Raw genomic sequence first — 19299 nt, 5'->3', positions numbered from 1 at the left:
CTACAAACTAGGTAAGTTTTTTTTCATTCCCCCAGTTTGGTTCTCTATATACAGAGAAATGGTTTACTAGAAAATTGCACGACTGTATTTGTAGGCCATAATTCACATTGTGAAACCCAGCGGTCAATGGATTGAAACCAACCTCTTCTAAATAGTTGTTTTATAAACTTCATCATTGCATATCAACTGAACTTTTCTGTCAACAGCAAACGTGTCTCGGATCAAAAACACTAGTCAAAATCCTAAATCCCAGTACAACTCGTGCCAAAGGACCAGAAGGAGATTCGCGACCTCTCAGCATTTTCTATATTCAAACCAAACCATAAAAGATCAATCTTTTCGCTTGGGATTGTGCTGCATTACAACTTTTTTCTACAAACTAGGTAAGTTTTTTTTCATTCCCCCAGTTTGGTTCTCTATATACAGAGAAATGGTTTACTAGAAAATTGCTCGACTGTATTTGTAGGCCATAATTCACATTGTGAAACCCAGCGGTCGATGGATCGAAACCAACCTCTGCTAAATAGTTGTGTTTTATAAACTTCATCATTGCATATCAACTGAACTTTTCTGTCAACAGCAAACGTGTCTCGGATCAAAAACACTAGTCAAAATCCTAAATCCCAGTACAACTCGTGCCAAAGGACCAGAAGGAGATTCGCGACCTCTCAGCATTTTCTATATTCAAACCAAACCATAAAAGGTCAATCTTTTTGCTTGGGATTGTGCTGCATTACAACTTTTTTCTACAAACTAGGTAAGTTTTTTTTACTCCCCCAGTCTGGTTCTCTACATACATAGAAATGGTTTGCTAGAAAATTGCCCGACTGTATTTGTAGGCCATAATTCACATTGTGAAACCCAGCGGTCGATGGATCGAAACCAACCTCTGCTAAATAGTTGTGATTTATAAACTTCATCATTGCATATCAACTGAACTTTTCTGTCAACAGCAAACGTGTCTCGGATCAAAAACACTAGTCAAAATCCTAAATCCCAGTACAACTCGTGCCAAAGGACCAGAAGGAGATTCGCGACCTCTCAGCATTTTCTATATTCAAACCAAACCATAAAAGGTCAATCTTTTTGCTTGGGATTGTGCTGCATTACAACTTTTTTCTACAAACTAGGTAAGTTTTTTTTACTCCCCCAGTCTGGTTCTCTACATACATAGAAATGGTTTGCTAGAAAATTGCCCGACTGTATTTGTAGGCCATAATTCACATTGTGAAACCCAGCGGTCGATGGATCGAAACCAACCTCTGCTAAATAGTTGTGATTTATAAACTTCATCATTGCATATCAACTGAACTTTTCTGTCAACAGCAAACGTGTCTCGGATCAAAAACACTAGTCAAAATCCTAAATCCCAGTACAACTCGTGCCAAAGGACCAGAAGGAGATTCGCGACCTCTCAGCATTTTCTATATTCAAACCAAACCATAAAAGGTCAATCTTTTTGCTTGGGATTGTGCTGCATTACAACTTTTTTCTACAAACTAGGTAAGTTTTTTTTACTCCCCCAGTCTGGTTCTCTACATACATAGAAATGGTTTGCTAGAAAATTGCCCGACTGTATTTGTAGGCCATAATTCACATTGTGAACTCCGTAGATGTTCTTCAAATATGGGAGAAAGGAATCTGTACTTAAAAAAAAAAAAAAAAAAAGCACTCAATGGCACATTTGACTATAAGTAAACTGTGACATGGTGTGGCGTGAAACTGATAATGGCGTTCTTCGGGCATGGGGGATTAGCTCAAGTGGTAGAGCGCTCGCTTAGCATGCGAGAGGTAGCGGGATCGATGCCCGCATTCTCCAATACAATCTTGGGATTCCTTTTTCAGTTGGCCGAGTGAATTGTTTATGCCACCTGCTCGTGGCACACACGTCCAAACCTTGAAGACTTTCAACAATGGCTAAATCAAGCCTTCGATAGCTCAGCTGGTAGAGCGGAGGACTGTAGATCTAAATTAGCAATCCTTAGGTCGCTGGTTCAATTCCGGCTCGAAGGAAGTTTTGTGTATTCTATCAGATGTTTTCAACCTTCTGGCAAATACCAGACAGCTATGCTCTTTCTGGACATGTAGACAGAAACACAACCGGAAAGTTTTTTCTCCAGTTTGCCTTGTGAATTCAAATCTTAGGCAGCAACAGTGCTTTTACTTTATGGAGATGCTGAGCACCAATGTGAAAACGTCTTCAACTGTAGCATGCTACCCAAGCAAAAGGAACCAACGTCCCTGGGTGGACTCAAACCACCAACCTTTCGGTTAACAGCCGAACGCGCTAACCGATTGCGCCACAGAGACACAAACGCCTGCCGAACTTTCGTCTAACAGCCGGACGCACCCACCAGTTTTAACCGGAACCTTAAACAATGGTCAGACACCATTTCCTCTAATGATTTTCAACAATAATATGACACAAGAAAGCAAAAAAAAACAAAGAAACAATTGCAGAACCCCAGGAGTACTCTAGTCGCCAACAAATATGTAATGGCTGAAAATTTACATGTCATCGACATGAACACAAACAGTCATTAGAATTTTACTCTGTACATCTGTTAACACAAGCAGAGTGGCGCAGCGGAAGCGTGCTGGGCCCATAACCCAGAGGTCGATGGATCAAAACCATCCTCTGCTAAATTGTGCTGCATTACAACTTTTTTCTACAAACTAGGTAAGTTTTTTTTCATTCCCCCAGTTTGGTTCTCTATATACAGAGAAATGGTTTACTAGAAAATTGCACGACTGTATTTGTAGGCCATAATTCACATTGTGAAACCCAGCGGTCAATGGATTGAAACCAACCTCTTCTAAATAGTTGTGTTTTATAAACTTCATCATTGCATATCAACTGAACTTTTCTGTCAACAGCAAACGTGTCTCGGATCAAAAACACTAGTCAAAATCCTAAATCCCAGTACAACTCGTGCCAAAGGACCAGAAGGAGATTCGCGACCTCTCAGCATTTTCTATATTCAAACCAAACCATAAAAGATCAATCTTTTCGCTTGGGATTGTGCTGCATTACAACTTTTTTCTACAAACTAGGTAAGTTTTTTTTCATTCCCCCAGTTTGGTTCTCTATATACAGAGAAATGGTTTACTAGAAAATTGCTCGACTGTATTTGTAGGCCATAATTCACATTGTGAAACCCAGCGGTCGATGGATCGAAACCAACCTCTGCTAAATAGTTGTGTTTTATAAACTTCATCATTGCATATCAACTGAACTTTTCTGTCAACAGCAAACGTGTCTCGGATCAAAAACACTAGTCAAAATCCTAAATCCCAGTACAACTCGTGCCAAAGGACCAGAAGGAGATTCGCGACCTCTCAGCATTTTCTATATTCAAACCAAACCATAAAAGGTCAATCTTTTTGCTTGGGATTGTGCTGCATTACAACTTTTTTCTACAAACTAGGTAAGTTTTTTTTACTCCCCCAGTCTGGTTCTCTACATACATAGAAATGGTTTGCTAGAAAATTGCCCGACTGTATTTGTAGGCCATAATTCACATTGTGAAACCCAGCGGTCGATGGATCGAAACCAACCTCTGCTAAATAGTTGTGATTTATAAACTTCATCATTGCATATCAACTGAACTTTTCTGTCAACAGCAAACGTGTCTCGGATCAAAAACACTAGTCAAAATCCTAAATCCCAGTACAACTCGTGCCAAAGGACCAGAAGGAGATTCGCGACCTCTCAGCATTTTCTATATTCAAACCAAACCATAAAAGGTCAATCTTTTTGCTTGGGATTGTGCTGCATTACAACTTTTTTCTACAAACTAGGTAAGTTTTTTTTACTCCCCCAGTCTGGTTCTCTACATACATAGAAATGGTTTGCTAGAAAATTGCCCGACTGTATTTGTAGGCCATAATTCACATTGTGAAACCCAGCGGTCGATGGATCGAAACCAACCTCTGCTAAATAGTTGTGATTTATAAACTTCATCATTGCATATCAACTGAACTTTTCTGTCAACAGCAAACGTGTCTCGGATCAAAAACACTAGTCAAAATCCTAAATCCCAGTACAACTCGTGCCAAAGGACCAGAAGGAGATTCGCGACCTCTCAGCATTTTCTATATTCAAACCAAACCATAAAAGGTCAATCTTTTTGCTTGGGATTGTGCTGCATTACAACTTTTTTCTACAAACTAGGTAAGTTTTTTTTACTCCCCCAGTCTGGTTCTCTACATACATAGAAATGGTTTGCTAGAAAATTGCCCGACTGTATTTGTAGGCCATAATTCACATTGTGAACTCCGTAGATGTTCTTCAAATATGGGAGAAAGGAATCTGTACTTAAAAAAAAAAAAAAAAAAAGCACTCAATGGCACATTTGACTATAAGTAAACTGTGACATGGTGTGGCGTGAAACTGATAATGGCGTTCGTCGGGCATGGGGGATTAGCTCAAGTGGTAGAGCGCTCGCTTAGCATGCGAGAGGTAGCGGGATCGATGCCCGCATTCTCCAATACAATCTTTGGATTCCTTTTTCAGTTGGCCGAGTGAATTGTTTATGCCACCTGCTCGTGGCACACACGTCCAAACCTTGAAGACTTTCAACAATGGCTAAATCAAGCCTTCGATAGCTCAGCTGGTAGAGCGGAGGACTGTAGATCTAAATTAGCAATCCTTAGGTCGCTGGTTCAATTCCGGCTCGAAGGAAGTTTTGTGTATTCTATCAGATGTTTTCAACCTTCTGGCAAATACCAGACAGCTATGCTCTTTCTGGACATGTAGACAGAAACACAACCGGAAAGTTTTTTCTCCAGTTTGCCTTGTGAATTCAAATCTTAGGCAGCAACAGTGCTTTTACTTTATGGAGATGCTGAGCACCAATGTGAAAACGTCTTCAACTGTAGCATGCTACCCAAGCAAAAGGAACCAACGTCCCTGGGTGGACTCGAACCACCAACCTTTCGGTTAACAGCCGAACGCGCTAACCGATTGCGCCACAGAGACACAAACGCCTGCCGAACTTTCGTCTAACAGCCGGACGCACCCACCAGTTTTAACCGGAACCTTAAACAATGGTCAGACACCATTTCCTCTAATGATTTTCAACAATAATATGACACAAGAAAGCAAAAAAAAACAAAGAAACAATTGCAGAACCCCAGGAGTACTCTAGTCGCCAACAAATATGTAATGGCTGAAAATTTACATGTCATCGACATGAACACAAACAGTCATTAGAATTTTACTCTGTAAATCTGTTAACACAAGCAGAGTGGCGCAGCGGAAGCGTGCTGGGCCCATAACCCAGAGGTCGATGGATCGAAACCATCCTCTGCTAAATTGTGCTGCATTACAACTTTTTTCTACAAACTAGGTAAGTTTTTTTTCATTCCCCCAGTTTGGTTCTCTATATACAGAGAAATGGTTTACTAGAAAATTGCACGACTGTATTTGTAGGCCATAATTCACATTGTGAAACCCAGCGGTCAATGGATTGAAACCAACCTCTTCTAAATAGTTGTGTTTTATAAACTTCATCATTGCATATCAACTGAACTTTTCTGTCAACAGCAAACGTGTCTCGGATCAAAAACACTAGTCAAAATCCTAAATCCCAGTACAACTCGTGCCAAAGGACCAGAAGGAGATTCGCGACCTCTCAGCATTTTCTATATTCAAACCAAACCATAAAAGATCAATCTTTTCGCTTGGGATTGTGCTGCATTACAACTTTTTTCTACAAACTAGGTAAGTTTTTTTTCATTCCCCCAGTTTGGTTCTCTATATACAGAGAAATGGTTTACTAGAAAATTGCTCGACTGTATTTGTAGGCCATAATTCACATTGTGAAACCCAGCGGTCGATGGATCGAAACCAACCTCTGCTAAATAGTTGTGTTTTATAAACTTCATCATTGCATATCAACTGAACTTTTCTGTCAACAGCAAACGTGTCTCGGATCAAAAACACTAGTCAAAATCCTAAATCCCAGTACAACTCGTGCCAAAGGACCAGAAGGAGATTCGCGACCTCTCAGCATTTTCTATATTCAAACCAAACCATAAAAGGTCAATCTTTTTGCTTGGGATTGTGCTGCATTACAACTTTTTTCTACAAACTAGGTAAGTTTTTTTTACTCCCCCAGTCTGGTTCTCTACATACATAGAAATGGTTTGCTAGAAAATTGCCCGACTGTATTTGTAGGCCATAATTCACATTGTGAAACCCAGCGGTCGATGGATCGAAACCAACCTCTGCTAAATAGTTGTGATTTATAAACTTCATCATTGCATATCAACTGAACTTTTCTGTCAACAGCAAACGTGTCTCGGATCAAAAACACTAGTCAAAATCCTAAATCCCAGTACAACTCGTGCCAAAGGACCAGAAGGAGATTCGCGACCTCTCAGCATTTTCTATATTCAAACCAAACCATAAAAGGTCAATCTTTTTGCTTGGGATTGTGCTGCATTACAACTTTTTTCTACAAACTAGGTAAGTTTTTTTTACTCCCCCAGTCTGGTTCTCTACATACATAGAAATGGTTTGCTAGAAAATTGCCCGACTGTATTTGTAGGCCATAATTCACATTGTGAAACCCAGCGGTCGATGGATCGAAACCAACCTCTGCTAAATAGTTGTGATTTATAAACTTCATCATTGCATATCAACTGAACTTTTCTGTCAACAGCAAACGTGTCTCGGATCAAAAACACTAGTCAAAATCCTAAATCCCAGTACAACTCGTGCCAAAGGACCAGAAGGAGATTCGCGACCTCTCAGCATTTTCTATATTCAAACCAAACCATAAAAGGTCAATCTTTTTGCTTGGGATTGTGCTGCATTACAACTTTTTTCTACAAACTAGGTAAGTTTTTTTTACTCCCCCAGTCTGGTTCTCTACATACATAGAAATGGTTTGCTAGAAAATTGCCCGACTGTATTTGTAGGCCATAATTCACATTGTGAACTCCGTAGATGTTCTTCAAATATGGGAGAAAGGAATCTGTACTTAAAAAAAAAAAAAAAAAAAGCACTCAATGGCACATTTGACTATAAGTAAACTGTGACATGGTGTGGCGTGAAACTGATAATGGCGTTCGTCGGGCATGGGGGATTAGCTCAAGTGGTAGAGCGCTCGCTTAGCATGCGAGAGGTAGCGGGATCGATGCCCGCATTCTCCAATACAATCTTTGGATTCCTTTTTCAGTTGGCCGAGTGAATTGTTTATGCCACCTGCTCGTGGCACACACGTCCAAACCTTGAAGACTTTCAACAATGGCTAAATCAAGCCTTCGATAGCTCAGCTGGTAGAGCGGAGGACTGTAGATCTAAATTAGCAATCCTTAGGTCGCTGGTTCAATTCCGGCTCGAAGGAAGTTTTGTGTATTCTATCAGATGTTTTCAACCTTCTGGCAAATACCAGACAGCTATGCTCTTTCTGGACATGTAGACAGAAACACAACCGGAAAGTTTTTTCTCCAGTTTGCCTTGTGAATTCAAATCTTAGGCAGCAACAGTGCTTTTACTTTATGGAGATGCTGAGCACCAATGTGAAAACGTCTTCAACTGTAGCATGCTACCCAAGCAAAAGGAACCAACGTCCCTGGGTGGACTCAAACCACCAACCTTTCGGTTAACAGCCGAACGCGCTAACCGATTGCGCCACAGAGACACAAACGCCTGCCGAACTTTCGTCTAACAGCCGGACGCACCCACCAGTTTTAACCGGAACCTTAAACAATGGTCAGACACCATTTCCTCTAATGATTTTCAACAATAATATGACACAAGAAAGCAAAAAAAAACAAAGAAACAATTGCAGAACCCCAGGAGTACTCTAGTCGCCAACAAATATGTAATGGCTGAAAATTTACATGTCATCGACATGAACACAAACAGTCATTAGAATTTTACTCTGTACATCTGTTAACACAAGCAGAGTGGCGCAGCGGAAGCGTGCTGGGCCTATAACCCAGAGGTCGATGGATCAAAACCATCCTCTGCTAAATTGTGCTGCATTACAACTTTTTTCTACAAACTAGGTAAGTTTTTTTTCATTCCCCCAGTTTGGTTCTCTATATACAGAGAAATGGTTTACTAGAAAATTGCACGACTGTATTTGTAGGCCATAATTCACATTGTGAAACCCAGCGGTCAATGGATTGAAACCAACCTCTTCTAAATAGTTGTGTTTTATAAACTTCATCATTGCATATCAACTGAACTTTTCTGTCAACAGCAAACGTGTCTCGGATCAAAAACACTAGTCAAAATCCTAAATCCCAGTACAACTCGTGCCAAAGGACCAGAAGGAGATTCGCGACCTCTCAGCATTTTCTATATTCAAACCAAACCATAAAAGATCAATCTTTTCGCTTGGGATTGTGCTGCATTACAACTTTTTTCTACAAACTAGGTAAGTTTTTTTTCATTCCCCCAGTTTGGTTCTCTATATACAGAGAAATGGTTTACTAGAAAATTGCTCGACTGTATTTGTAGGCCATAATTCACATTGTGAAACCCAGCGGTCGATGGATCGAAACCAACCTCTGCTAAATAGTTGTGTTTTATAAACTTCATCATTGCATATCAACTGAACTTTTCTGTCAACAGCAAACGTGTCTCGGATCAAAAACACTAGTCAAAATCCTAAATCCCAGTACAACTCGTGCCAAAGGACCAGAAGGAGATTCGCGACCTCTCAGCATTTTCTATATTCAAACCAAACCATAAAAGGTCAATCTTTTTGCTTGGGATTGTGCTGCATTACAACTTTTTTCTACAAACTAGGTAAGTTTTTTTTACTCCCCCAGTCTGGTTCTCTACATACATAGAAATGGTTTGCTAGAAAATTGCCCGACTGTATTTGTAGGCCATAATTCACATTGTGAAACCCAGCGGTCGATGGATCGAAACCAACCTCTGCTAAATAGTTGTGATTTATAAACTTCATCATTGCATATCAACTGAACTTTTCTGTCAACAGCAAACGTGTCTCGGATCAAAAACACTAGTCAAAATCCTAAATCCCAGTACAACTCGTGCCAAAGGACCAGAAGGAGATTCGCGACCTCTCAGCATTTTCTATATTCAAACCAAACCATAAAAGGTCAATCTTTTTGCTTGGGATTGTGCTGCATTACAACTTTTTTCTACAAACTAGGTAAGTTTTTTTTACTCCCCCAGTCTGGTTCTCTACATACATAGAAATGGTTTGCTAGAAAATTGCCCGACTGTATTTGTAGGCCATAATTCACATTGTGAAACCCAGCGGTCGATGGATCGAAACCAACCTCTGCTAAATAGTTGTGATTTATAAACTTCATCATTGCATATCAACTGAACTTTTCTGTCAACAGCAAACGTGTCTCGGATCAAAAACACTAGTCAAAATCCTAAATCCCAGTACAACTCGTGCCAAAGGACCAGAAGGAGATTCGCGACCTCTCAGCATTTTCTATATTCAAACCAAACCATAAAAGGTCAATCTTTTTGCTTGGGATTGTGCTGCATTACAACTTTTTTCTACAAACTAGGTAAGTTTTTTTTACTCCCCCAGTCTGGTTCTCTACATACATAGAAATGGTTTGCTAGAAAATTGCCCGACTGTATTTGTAGGCCATAATTCACATTGTGAACTCCGTAGATGTTCTTCAAATATGGGAGAAAGGAATCTGTACTTAAAAAAAAAAAAAAAAAAAGCACTCAATGGCACATTTGACTATAAGTAAACTGTGACATGGTGTGGCGTGAAACTGATAATGGCGTTCGTCGGGCATCGGGGATTAGCTCAAGTGGTAGAGCGCTCGCTTAGCATGCGAGAGGTAGCGGGATCGATGCCCGCATTCTCCAATACAATCTTTGGATTCCTTTTTCAGTTGGCCGAGTGAATTGTTTATGCCACCTGCTCGTGGCACACACGTCCAAACCTTGAAGACTTTCAACAATGGCTAAATCAAGCCTTCGATAGCTCAGCTGGTAGAGCGGAGGACTGTAGATCTAAATTAGCAATCCTTAGGTCGCTGGTTCAATTCCGGCTCGAAGGAAGTTTTGTGTATTCTATCAGATGTTTTCAACCTTCTGGCAAATACCAGACAGCTATGCTCTTTCTGGACATGTAGACAGAAACACAACCGGAAAGTTTTTTCTCCAGTTTGCCTTGTGAATTCAAATCTTAGGCAGCAACAGTGCTTTTACTTTATGGAGATGCTGAGCACCAATGTGAAAACGTCTTCAACTGTAGCATGCTACCCAAGCAAAAGGAACCAACGTCCCTGGGTGGACTCGAACCACCAACCTTTCGGTTAACAGCCGAACGCGCTAACCGATTGCGCCACAGAGACACAAACGCCTGCCGAACTTTCGTCTAACAGCCGGACGCACCCACCAGTTTTAACCGGAACCTTAAACAATGGTCAGACACCATTTCCTCTAATGATTTTCAACAATAATATGACACAAGAAAGCAAAAAAAAACAAAGAAACAATTGCAGAACCCCAGGAGTACTCTAGTCGCCAACAAATATGTAATGGCTGAAAATTTACATGTCATCGACATGAACACAAACAGTCATTAGAATTTTACTCTGTACATCTGTTAACACAAGCAGAGTGGCGCAGCGGAAGCGTGCTGGGCCCATAACCCAGAGGTCGATGGATCAAAACCATCCTCTGCTAAATTGTGCTGCATTACAACTTTTTTCTACAAACTAGGTAAGTTTTTTTTCATTCCCCCAGTTTGGTTCTCTATATACAGAGAAATGGTTTACTAGAAAATTGCACGACTGTATTTGTAGGCCATAATTCACATTGTGAAACCCAGCGGTCAATGGATTGAAACCAACCTCTTCTAAATAGTTGTGTTTTATAAACTTCATCATTGCATATCAACTGAACTTTTCTGTCAACAGCAAACGTGTCTCGGATCAAAAACACTAGTCAAAATCCTAAATCCCAGTACAACTCGTGCCAAAGGACCAGAAGGAGATTCGCGACCTCTCAGCATTTTCTATATTCAAACCAAACCATAAAAGATCAATCTTTTCGCTTGGGATTGTGCTGCATTACAACTTTTTTCTACAAACTAGGTAAGTTTTTTTTCATTCCCCCAGTTTGGTTCTCTATATACAGAGAAATGGTTTACTAGAAAATTGCTCGACTGTATTTGTAGGCCATAATTCACATTGTGAAACCCAGCGGTCGATGGATCGAAACCAACCTCTGCTAAATAGTTGTGTTTTATAAACTTCATCATTGCATATCAACTGAACTTTTCTGTCAACAGCAAACGTGTCTCGGATCAAAAACACTAGTCAAAATCCTAAATCCCAGTACAACTCGTGCCAAAGGACCAGAAGGAGATTCGCGACCTCTCAGCATTTTCTATATTCAAACCAAACCATAAAAGGTCAATCTTTTTGCTTGGGATTGTGCTGCATTACAACTTTTTTCTACAAACTAGGTAAGTTTTTTTTACTCCCCCAGTCTGGTTCTCTACATACATAGAAATGGTTTGCTAGAAAATTGCCCGACTGTATTTGTAGGCCATAATTCACATTGTGAAACCCAGCGGTCGATGGATCGAAACCAACCTCTGCTAAATAGTTGTGATTTATAAACTTCATCATTGCATATCAACTGAACTTTTCTGTCAACAGCAAACGTGTCTCGGATCAAAAACACTAGTCAAAATCCTAAATCCCAGTACAACTCGTGCCAAAGGACCAGAAGGAGATTCGCGACCTCTCAGCATTTTCTATATTCAAACCAAACCATAAAAGGTCAATCTTTTTGCTTGGGATTGTGCTGCATTACAACTTTTTTCTACAAACTAGGTAAGTTTTTTTTACTCCCCCAGTCTGGTTCTCTACATACATAGAAATGGTTTGCTAGAAAATTGCCCGACTGTATTTGTAGGCCATAATTCACATTGTGAAACCCAGCGGTCGATGGATCGAAACCAACCTCTGCTAAATAGTTGTGATTTATAAACTTCATCATTGCATATCAACTGAACTTTTCTGTCAACAGCAAACGTGTCTCGGATCAAAAACACTAGTCAAAATCCTAAATCCCAGTACAACTCGTGCCAAAGGACCAGAAGGAGATTCGCGACCTCTCAGCATTTTCTATATTCAAACCAAACCATAAAAGGTCAATCTTTTTGCTTGGGATTGTGCTGCATTACAACTTTTTTCTACAAACTAGGTAAGTTTTTTTTACTCCCCCAGTCTGGTTCTCTACATACATAGAAATGGTTTGCTAGAAAATTGCCCGACTGTATTTGTAGGCCATAATTCACATTGTGAACTCCGTAGATGTTCTTCAAATATGGGAGAAAGGAATCTGTACTTAAAAAAAAAAAAAAAAAAAGCACTCAATGGCACATTTGACTATAAGTAAACTGTGACATGGTGTGGCGTGAAACTGATAATGGCGTTCGTCGGGCATGGGGGATTAGCTCAAGTGGTAGAGCGCTCGCTTAGCATGCGAGAGGTAGCGGGATCGATGCCCGCATTCTCCAATACAATCTTTGGATTCCTTTTTCAGTTGGCCGAGTGAATTGTTTATGCCACCTGCTCGTGGCACACACGTCCAAACCTTGAAGACTTTCAACAATGGCTAAATCAAGCCTTCGATAGCTCAGCTGGTAGAGCGGAGGACTGTAGATCTAAATTAGCAATCCTTAGGTCGCTGGTTCAATTCCGGCTCGAAGGAAGTTTTGTGTATTCTATCAGATGTTTTCAACCTTCTGGCAAATACCAGACAGCTATGCTCTTTCTGGACATGTAGACAGAAACACAACCGGAAAGTTTTTTCTCCAGTTTGCCTTGTGAATTCAAATCTTAGGCAGCAACAGTGCTTTTACTTTATGGAGATGCTGAGCACCAATGTGAAAACGTCTTCAACTGTAGCATGCTACCCAAGCAAAAGGAACCAACGTCCCTGGGTGGACTCGAACCACCAACCTTTCGGTTAACAGCCGAACGCGCTAACCGATTGCACCACAGAGACACAAACGCCTGCCGAACTTTCGTCTAACAGCCGGACGCACCCACCAGTTTTAACCGGAACCTTAAACAATGGTCAGACACCATTTCCTCTAATGATTTTCAACAATAATATGACACAAGAAAGCAAAAAAAAACAAAGAAACAATTGCAGAACCCCAGGAGTACTCTAGTCGCCAACAAATATGTAATGGCTGAAAATTTACATGTCATCGACATGAACACAAACAGTCATTAGAATTTTACTCTGTAAATCTGTTAACACAAGCAGAGTGGCGCAGCGGAAGCGTGCTGGGCCCATAACCCAGAGGTCGATGGATCGAAACCATCCTCTGCTAAATTGTGCTGCATTACAACTTTTTTCTACAAACTAGGTAAGTTTTTTTTCATTCCCCCAGTTTGGTTCTCTATATACAGAGAAATGGTTTACTAGAAAATTGCACGACTGTATTTGTAGGCCATAATTCACATTGTGAAACCCAGCGGTCAATGGATTGAAACCAACCTCTTCTAAATAGTTGTGTTTTATAAACTTCATCATTGCATATCAACTGAACTTTTCTGTCAACAGCAAACGTGTCTCGGATCAAAAACACTAGTCAAAATCCTAAATCCCAGTACAACTCGTGCCAAAGGACCAGAAGGAGATTCGCGACCTCTCAGCATTTTCTATATTCAAACCAAACCATAAAAGATCAATCTTTTCGCTTGGGATTGTGCTGCATTACAACTTTTTTCTACAAACTAGGTAAGTTTTTTTTCATTCCCCCAGTTTGGTTCTCTATATACAGAGAAATGGTTTACTAGAAAATTGCTCGACTGTATTTGTAGGCCATAATTCACATTGTGAAACCCAGCGGTCGATGGATCGAAACCAACCTCTGCTAAATAGTTGTGTTTTATAAACTTCATCATTGCATATCAACTGAACTTTTCTGTCAACAGCAAACGTGTCTCGGATCAAAAACACTAGTCAAAATCCTAAATCCCAGTACAACTCGTGCCAAAGGACCAGAAGGAGATTCGCGACCTCTCAGCATTTTCTATATTCAAACCAAACCATAAAAGGTCAATCTTTTTGCTTGGGATTGTGCTGCATTACAACTTTTTTCTACAAACTAGGTAAGTTTTTTTTACTCCCCCAGTCTGGTTCTCTACATACATAGAAATGGTTTGCTAGAAAATTGCCCGACTGTATTTGTAGGCCATAATTCACATTGTGAAACCCAGCGGTCGATGGATCGAAACCAACCTCTGCTAAATAGTTGTGATTTATAAACTTCATCATTGCATATCAACTGAACTTTTCTGTCAACAGCAAACGTGTCTCGGATCAAAAACACTAGTCAAAATCCTAAATCCCAGTACAACTCGTGCCAAAGGACCAGAAGGAGATTCGCGACCTCTCAGCATTTTCTATATTCAAACCAAACCATAAAAGGTCAATCTTTTTGCTTGGGATTGTGCTGCATTACAACTTTTTTCTACAAACTAGGTAAGTTTTTTTTACTCCCCCAGTCTGGTTCTCTACATACATAGAAATGGTTTGCTAGAAAATTGCCCGACTGTATTTGTAGGCCATAATTCACATTGTGAAACCCAGCGGTCGATGGATCGAAACCAACCTCTGCTAAATAGTTGTGATTTATAAACTTCATCATTGCATATCAACTGAACTTTTCTGTCAACAGCAAACGTGTCTCGGATCAAAAACACTAGTCAAAATCCTAAATCCCAGTACAACTCGTGCCAAAGGACCAGAAGGAGATTCGCGACCTCTCAGCATTTTCTATATTCAAACCAAACCATAAAAGGTCAATCTTTTTGCTTGGGATTGTGCTGCATTACAACTTTTTTCTACAAACTAGGTAAGTTTTTTTTACTCCCCCAGTCTGGTTCTCTACATACATAGAAATGGTTTGCTAGAAAATTGCCCGACTGTATTTGTAGGCCATAATTCACATTGTGAACTCCGTAGATGTTCTTCAAATATGGGAGAAAGGAATCTGTACTTAAAAAAAAAAAAAAAAAAAGCACTCAATGGCACATTTGACTATAAGTAAACTGTGACATGGTGTGGCGTGAAACTGATAATGGCGTTCGTCGGGCATCGGGGATTAGCTCAAGTGGTAGAGCGCTCGCTTAGCATGCGAGAGGTAGCGGGATCGATGCCCGCATTCTCCAATACAATCTTTGGATTCCTTTTTCAGTTGGCCGAGTGAATTGTTTATGCCACCTGCTCGTGGCACACACGTCCAAACCTTGAAGACTTTCAACAATGGCTAAATCAAGCCTTCGATAGCTCAGCTGGTAGAGCGGAGGACTGTAGATCTAAATTAGCAATCCTTAGGTCGCTGGTTCAATTCCGGCTCGAAGGAAGTTTTGTGTATTCTATCAGATGTTTTCAACCTTCTGGCAAATACCAGACAGCTATGCTCTTTCTGGACATGTAGACAGAAACACAACCGGAAAGTTTTTTCTCCAGTTTGCCTTGTGAATTCAAATCTTAGGCAGCAACAGTGCTTTTACTTTATGGAGATGCTGAGCACCAATGTGAAAACGTCTTCAACTGTAGCATGCTACCCAAGCAAAAGGAACCAACGTCCCTGGGTGGACTCGAACCACCAACCTTTCGGTTAACAGCCGAACGCGCTAACCGATTGCGCCACAGAGACACAAACGCCTGCCGAACTTTCGTCTAACAGCCGGACGCACCCACCAGTTTTAACCGGAACCTTAAACAATGGTCAGACACCATTTCCTCTAATGATTTTCAACAATAATATGACACAAGAAAGCAAAAAAAAACAAAGAAACAATTGCAGAACCCCAGGAGTACTCTAGTCGCCAACAAATATGTAATGGCTGAAAATTTACATGTCATCGACATGAACACAAACAGTCATTAGAATTTTACTCTGTACATCTGTTAACACAAGCAGAGTGGCGCAGCGGAAGCGTGCTGGGCCCATAACCCAGAGGTCGATGGATCAAAACCATCCTCTGCTAAATTGTGCTGCATTACAACTTTTTTCTACAAACTAGGTAAGTTTTTTTTCATTCCCCCAGTTTGGTTCTCTATATACAGAGAAATGGTTTACTAGAAAATTGCACGACTGTATTTGTAGGCCATAATTCACATTGTGAAACCCAGCGGTCAATGGATTGAAACCAACCTCTTCTAAATAGTTGTGTTTTATAAACTTCATCATTGCATATCAACTGAACTTTTCTGTCAACAGCAAACGTGTCTCGGATCAAAAACACTAGTCAAAATCCTAAATCCCAGTACAACTCGTGCCAAAGGACCAGAAGGAGATTCGCGACCTCTCAGCATTTTCTATATTCAAACCAAACCATAAAAGATCAATCTTTTCGCTTGGGATTGTGCTGCATTACAACTTTTTTCTACAAACTAGGTAAGTTTTTTTTCATTCCCCCAGTTTGGTTCTCTATATACAGAGAAATGGTTTACTAGAAAATTGCTCGACTGTATTTGTAGGCCATAATTCACATTGTGAAACCCAGCGGTCGATGGATCGAAACCAACCTCTGCTAAATAGTTGTGTTTTATAAACTTCATCATTGCATATCAACTGAACTTTTCTGTCAACAGCAAACGTGTCTCGGATCAAAAACACTAGTCAAAATCCTAAATCCCAGTACAACTCGTGCCAAAGGACCAGAAGGAGATTCGCGACCTCTCAGCATTTTCTATATTCAAACCAAACCATAAAAGGTCAATCTTTTTGCTTGGGATTGTGCTGCATTACAACTTTTTTCTACAAACTAGGTAAGTTTTTTTTACTCCCCCAGTCTGGTTCTCTACATACATAGAAATGGTTTGCTAGAAAATTGCCCGACTGTATTTGTAGGCCATAATTCACATTGTGAAACCCAGCGGTCGATGGATCGAAACCAACCTCTGCTAAATAGTTGTGATTTATAAACTTCATCATTGCATATCAACTGAACTTTTCTGTCAACAGCAAACGTGTCTCGGATCAAAAACACTAGTCAAAATCCTAAATCCCAGTACAACTCGTGCCAAAGGACCAGAAGGAGATTCGCGACCTCTCAGCATTTTCTATATTCAAACCAAACCATAAAAGGTCAATCTTTTTGCTTGGGATTGTGCTGCATTACAACTTTTTTCTACAAACTAGGTAAGTTTTTTTTACTCCCCCAGTCTGGTTCTCTACATACATAGAAATGGTTTGCTAGAAAATTGCCCGACTGTATTTGTAGGCCATAATTCACATTGTGAAACCCAGCGGTCGATGGATCGAAACCAACCTCTGCTAAATAGTTGTGATTTATAAACTTCATCATTGCATATCAACTGAACTTTTCTGTCAACAGCAAACGTGTCTCGGATCAAAAACACTAGTCAAAATCCTAAATCCCAGTACAACTCGTGCCAAAGGACCAGAAGGAGATTCGCGACCTCTCAGCATTTTCTATATTCAAACCAAACCATAAAAGGTCAATCTTTTTGCTTGGGATTGTGCTGCATTACAACTTTTTTCTACAAACTAGGTAAGTTTTTTTTACTCCCCCAGTCTGGTTCTCTACATACATAGAAATGGTTTGCTAGAAAATTGCCCGACTGTATTTGTAGGCCATAATTCACATTGTGAAACCCAGCGGTCGATGGATCGAAACCAACCTCTGCTAAATAGTTGTGATTTATAAACTTCATCATTGCATATCAACTGAACTTTTCTGTCAACAGCAAACGTGTCTCGGATCAAAAACACTAGTCAAAATCCTAAATCCCAGTACAACTCGTGCCAAAGGACCAGAAGGAGATTCGCGACCTCTCAGCATTTTCTATATTCAAACCAAACCATAAAAGGTCAATCTTTTTGCTTGGGATTGTGCTGCATTACAACTTTTTTCTACAAACTAGGTAAGTTTTTTTTACTCCCCCAGTCTGGTTCTCTACATACATAGAAATGGTTTGCTAGAAAATTGCCCGACTGTATTTGTAGGCCATAATTCACATTGTGAAACCCAGCGGTCGATGGATCGAAACCAACCTCTGCTAAATAGTTGTGATTTATAAACTTCATCATTGCATATCAACTGAACTTTTCTGTCAACAGCAAACGTGTCTCGGATCAAAAACACTAGTCAAAATCCTAAATCCCAGTACAACTCGTGCCAAAGGACCAGAAGGAGATTCGCGACCTCTCAGCATTTTCTATATTCAAACCAAACCATAAAAGGTCAATCTTTTTGCTTGGGATTGTGCTGCATTACAACTTTTTTCTACAAACTAGGTAAGTTTTTTTTACTCCCCCAGTCTGGTTCTCTACATACATAGAAATGGTTTGCTAGAAAATTGCCCGACTGTATTTGTAGGCCATAATTCACATTGTGAACTCCGTAGATGTTCTTCAAATATGGGAGAAAGGAATCTGTACTTAAAAAAAAAAAAAAAAAAAGCACTCAATGGCACATTTGACTATAAGTAAACTGTGACATGGTGTGGCGTGAAACTGATAATGGCGTTCGTCGGGCATGGGGGATTAGCTCAAGTGGTAGAGCGCTCGCTTAGCATGCGAGAGGTAGCGGGATCGATGCCCGCATTCTCCAATACAATCTTTGGATTCCTTTTTCAGTTGGCCGAGTGAATTGTTTATGCCACCTGCTCGTGGCACACACGTCCAAACCTTGAAGACTTTCAACAATGGCTAAATCAAGCCTTCGATAGCTCAGCTGGTAGAGCGGAGGACTGTAGATCTAAATTAGCAATCCTTAGGTCGCTGGTTCAATTCCGGCTCGAAGGAAGTTTTGTGTATTCTATCAGATGTTTTCAACCTTCTGGCAAATACCAGACAGCTATGCTCTTTCTGGACATGTAGACAGAAACACAACCGGAAAGTTTTTTCTCCAGTTTGCCTTGTGAATTCAAATCTTAGGCAGCAACAGTGCTTTTACTTTATGGAGATGCTGAGCACCAATGTGAAAACGTCTTCAACTGTAGCATGCTACCCAAGCAAAAGGAACCAACGTCCCTGGGTGGACTCAAACCACCAACCTTTCGGTTAACAGCCGAACGCGCTAACCGATTGCGCCACAGAGACACAAACGCCTGCCGAACTTTCGTCTAACAGCCGGACGCACCCACCAGTTTTAACCGGAACCTTAAACAATGGTCAGACACCATTTCCTCTAATGATTTTCAACAATAATATGACACAAGAAAGCAAAAAAAAACAAAGAAACAATTGCAGAACCCCAGGAGTACTCTAGTCGCCAACAAATATGTAATGGCTGAAAATTTACATGTCATCGACATGA

The 19299-nt window shown here is 40.4% G+C and overlaps 16 non-coding genes across 16 annotated transcripts; 13 read left to right on the top strand and 3 right to left on the bottom strand.

The window, feature by feature from the left end:
* Window positions 1-1746: 1746 nt before the first annotated feature.
* TRNAA-AGC (transfer RNA alanine (anticodon AGC)) lies at window positions 1747-1819 on the top strand. Its single transcript has one exon. It is a non-coding gene; the product is annotated as a tRNA-Ala (tRNA).
* A 108-nt stretch (window positions 1820-1927) lies between these two features.
* TRNAY-GUA (transfer RNA tyrosine (anticodon GUA)) lies at window positions 1928-2013 on the top strand. The gene is given in 2 exon segments: window positions 1928-1964; window positions 1978-2013. It is a non-coding gene; the product is annotated as a tRNA-Tyr (tRNA).
* A 2404-nt stretch (window positions 2014-4417) lies between these two features.
* Window positions 4418-4490, top strand: TRNAA-AGC (transfer RNA alanine (anticodon AGC)). Its single transcript has one exon. It is a non-coding gene; the product is annotated as a tRNA-Ala (tRNA).
* Window positions 4491-4598: 108 nt separating this feature from the next.
* On the top strand, window positions 4599-4684 carry TRNAY-GUA (transfer RNA tyrosine (anticodon GUA)). Its single transcript is given in 2 exon segments — window positions 4599-4635; window positions 4649-4684. It is a non-coding gene; the product is annotated as a tRNA-Tyr (tRNA).
* Window positions 4685-4907: 223 nt separating this feature from the next.
* On the bottom strand, window positions 4908-4981 carry TRNAN-GUU (transfer RNA asparagine (anticodon GUU)). The gene has a single exon. It is a non-coding gene; the product is annotated as a tRNA-Asn (tRNA).
* Window positions 4982-7088: 2107 nt separating this feature from the next.
* TRNAA-AGC (transfer RNA alanine (anticodon AGC)) lies at window positions 7089-7161 on the top strand. Its single transcript has one exon. It is a non-coding gene; the product is annotated as a tRNA-Ala (tRNA).
* Window positions 7162-7269: 108 nt separating this feature from the next.
* Window positions 7270-7355, top strand: TRNAY-GUA (transfer RNA tyrosine (anticodon GUA)). The gene is given in 2 exon segments: window positions 7270-7306; window positions 7320-7355. It is a non-coding gene; the product is annotated as a tRNA-Tyr (tRNA).
* Window positions 7356-7914: 559 nt separating this feature from the next.
* TRNAI-UAU (transfer RNA isoleucine (anticodon UAU)) lies at window positions 7915-7986 on the top strand. The gene has a single exon. It is a non-coding gene; the product is annotated as a tRNA-Ile (tRNA).
* Window positions 7987-9940: 1954 nt separating this feature from the next.
* On the top strand, window positions 9941-10026 carry TRNAY-GUA (transfer RNA tyrosine (anticodon GUA)). Its single transcript is given in 2 exon segments — window positions 9941-9977; window positions 9991-10026. It is a non-coding gene; the product is annotated as a tRNA-Tyr (tRNA).
* Window positions 10027-10249: 223 nt separating this feature from the next.
* Window positions 10250-10323, bottom strand: TRNAN-GUU (transfer RNA asparagine (anticodon GUU)). Its single transcript has one exon. It is a non-coding gene; the product is annotated as a tRNA-Asn (tRNA).
* Window positions 10324-12430: 2107 nt separating this feature from the next.
* On the top strand, window positions 12431-12503 carry TRNAA-AGC (transfer RNA alanine (anticodon AGC)). The gene has a single exon. It is a non-coding gene; the product is annotated as a tRNA-Ala (tRNA).
* Window positions 12504-12611: 108 nt separating this feature from the next.
* TRNAY-GUA (transfer RNA tyrosine (anticodon GUA)) lies at window positions 12612-12697 on the top strand. The gene is given in 2 exon segments: window positions 12612-12648; window positions 12662-12697. It is a non-coding gene; the product is annotated as a tRNA-Tyr (tRNA).
* Window positions 12698-15282: 2585 nt separating this feature from the next.
* On the top strand, window positions 15283-15368 carry TRNAY-GUA (transfer RNA tyrosine (anticodon GUA)). The gene is given in 2 exon segments: window positions 15283-15319; window positions 15333-15368. It is a non-coding gene; the product is annotated as a tRNA-Tyr (tRNA).
* Window positions 15369-15591: 223 nt separating this feature from the next.
* TRNAN-GUU (transfer RNA asparagine (anticodon GUU)) lies at window positions 15592-15665 on the bottom strand. Its single transcript has one exon. It is a non-coding gene; the product is annotated as a tRNA-Asn (tRNA).
* A 2853-nt stretch (window positions 15666-18518) lies between these two features.
* On the top strand, window positions 18519-18591 carry TRNAA-AGC (transfer RNA alanine (anticodon AGC)). The gene has a single exon. It is a non-coding gene; the product is annotated as a tRNA-Ala (tRNA).
* Window positions 18592-18699: 108 nt separating this feature from the next.
* Window positions 18700-18785, top strand: TRNAY-GUA (transfer RNA tyrosine (anticodon GUA)). The gene is given in 2 exon segments: window positions 18700-18736; window positions 18750-18785. It is a non-coding gene; the product is annotated as a tRNA-Tyr (tRNA).
* Window positions 18786-19299: the final 514 nt, after the last annotated feature.

This window comes from Dendrobates tinctorius, unplaced genomic scaffold (genome assembly GCF_039654945.1).
Source record: "Dendrobates tinctorius isolate UK_male_01 unplaced genomic scaffold, ASM3965494v1 ptg000251l, whole genome shotgun sequence".
NCBI lineage: Eukaryota > Metazoa > Chordata > Amphibia > Anura > Dendrobatidae > Dendrobates > Dendrobates tinctorius.
This window is presented reverse-complemented; position numbering and strand designations above follow the sequence as displayed.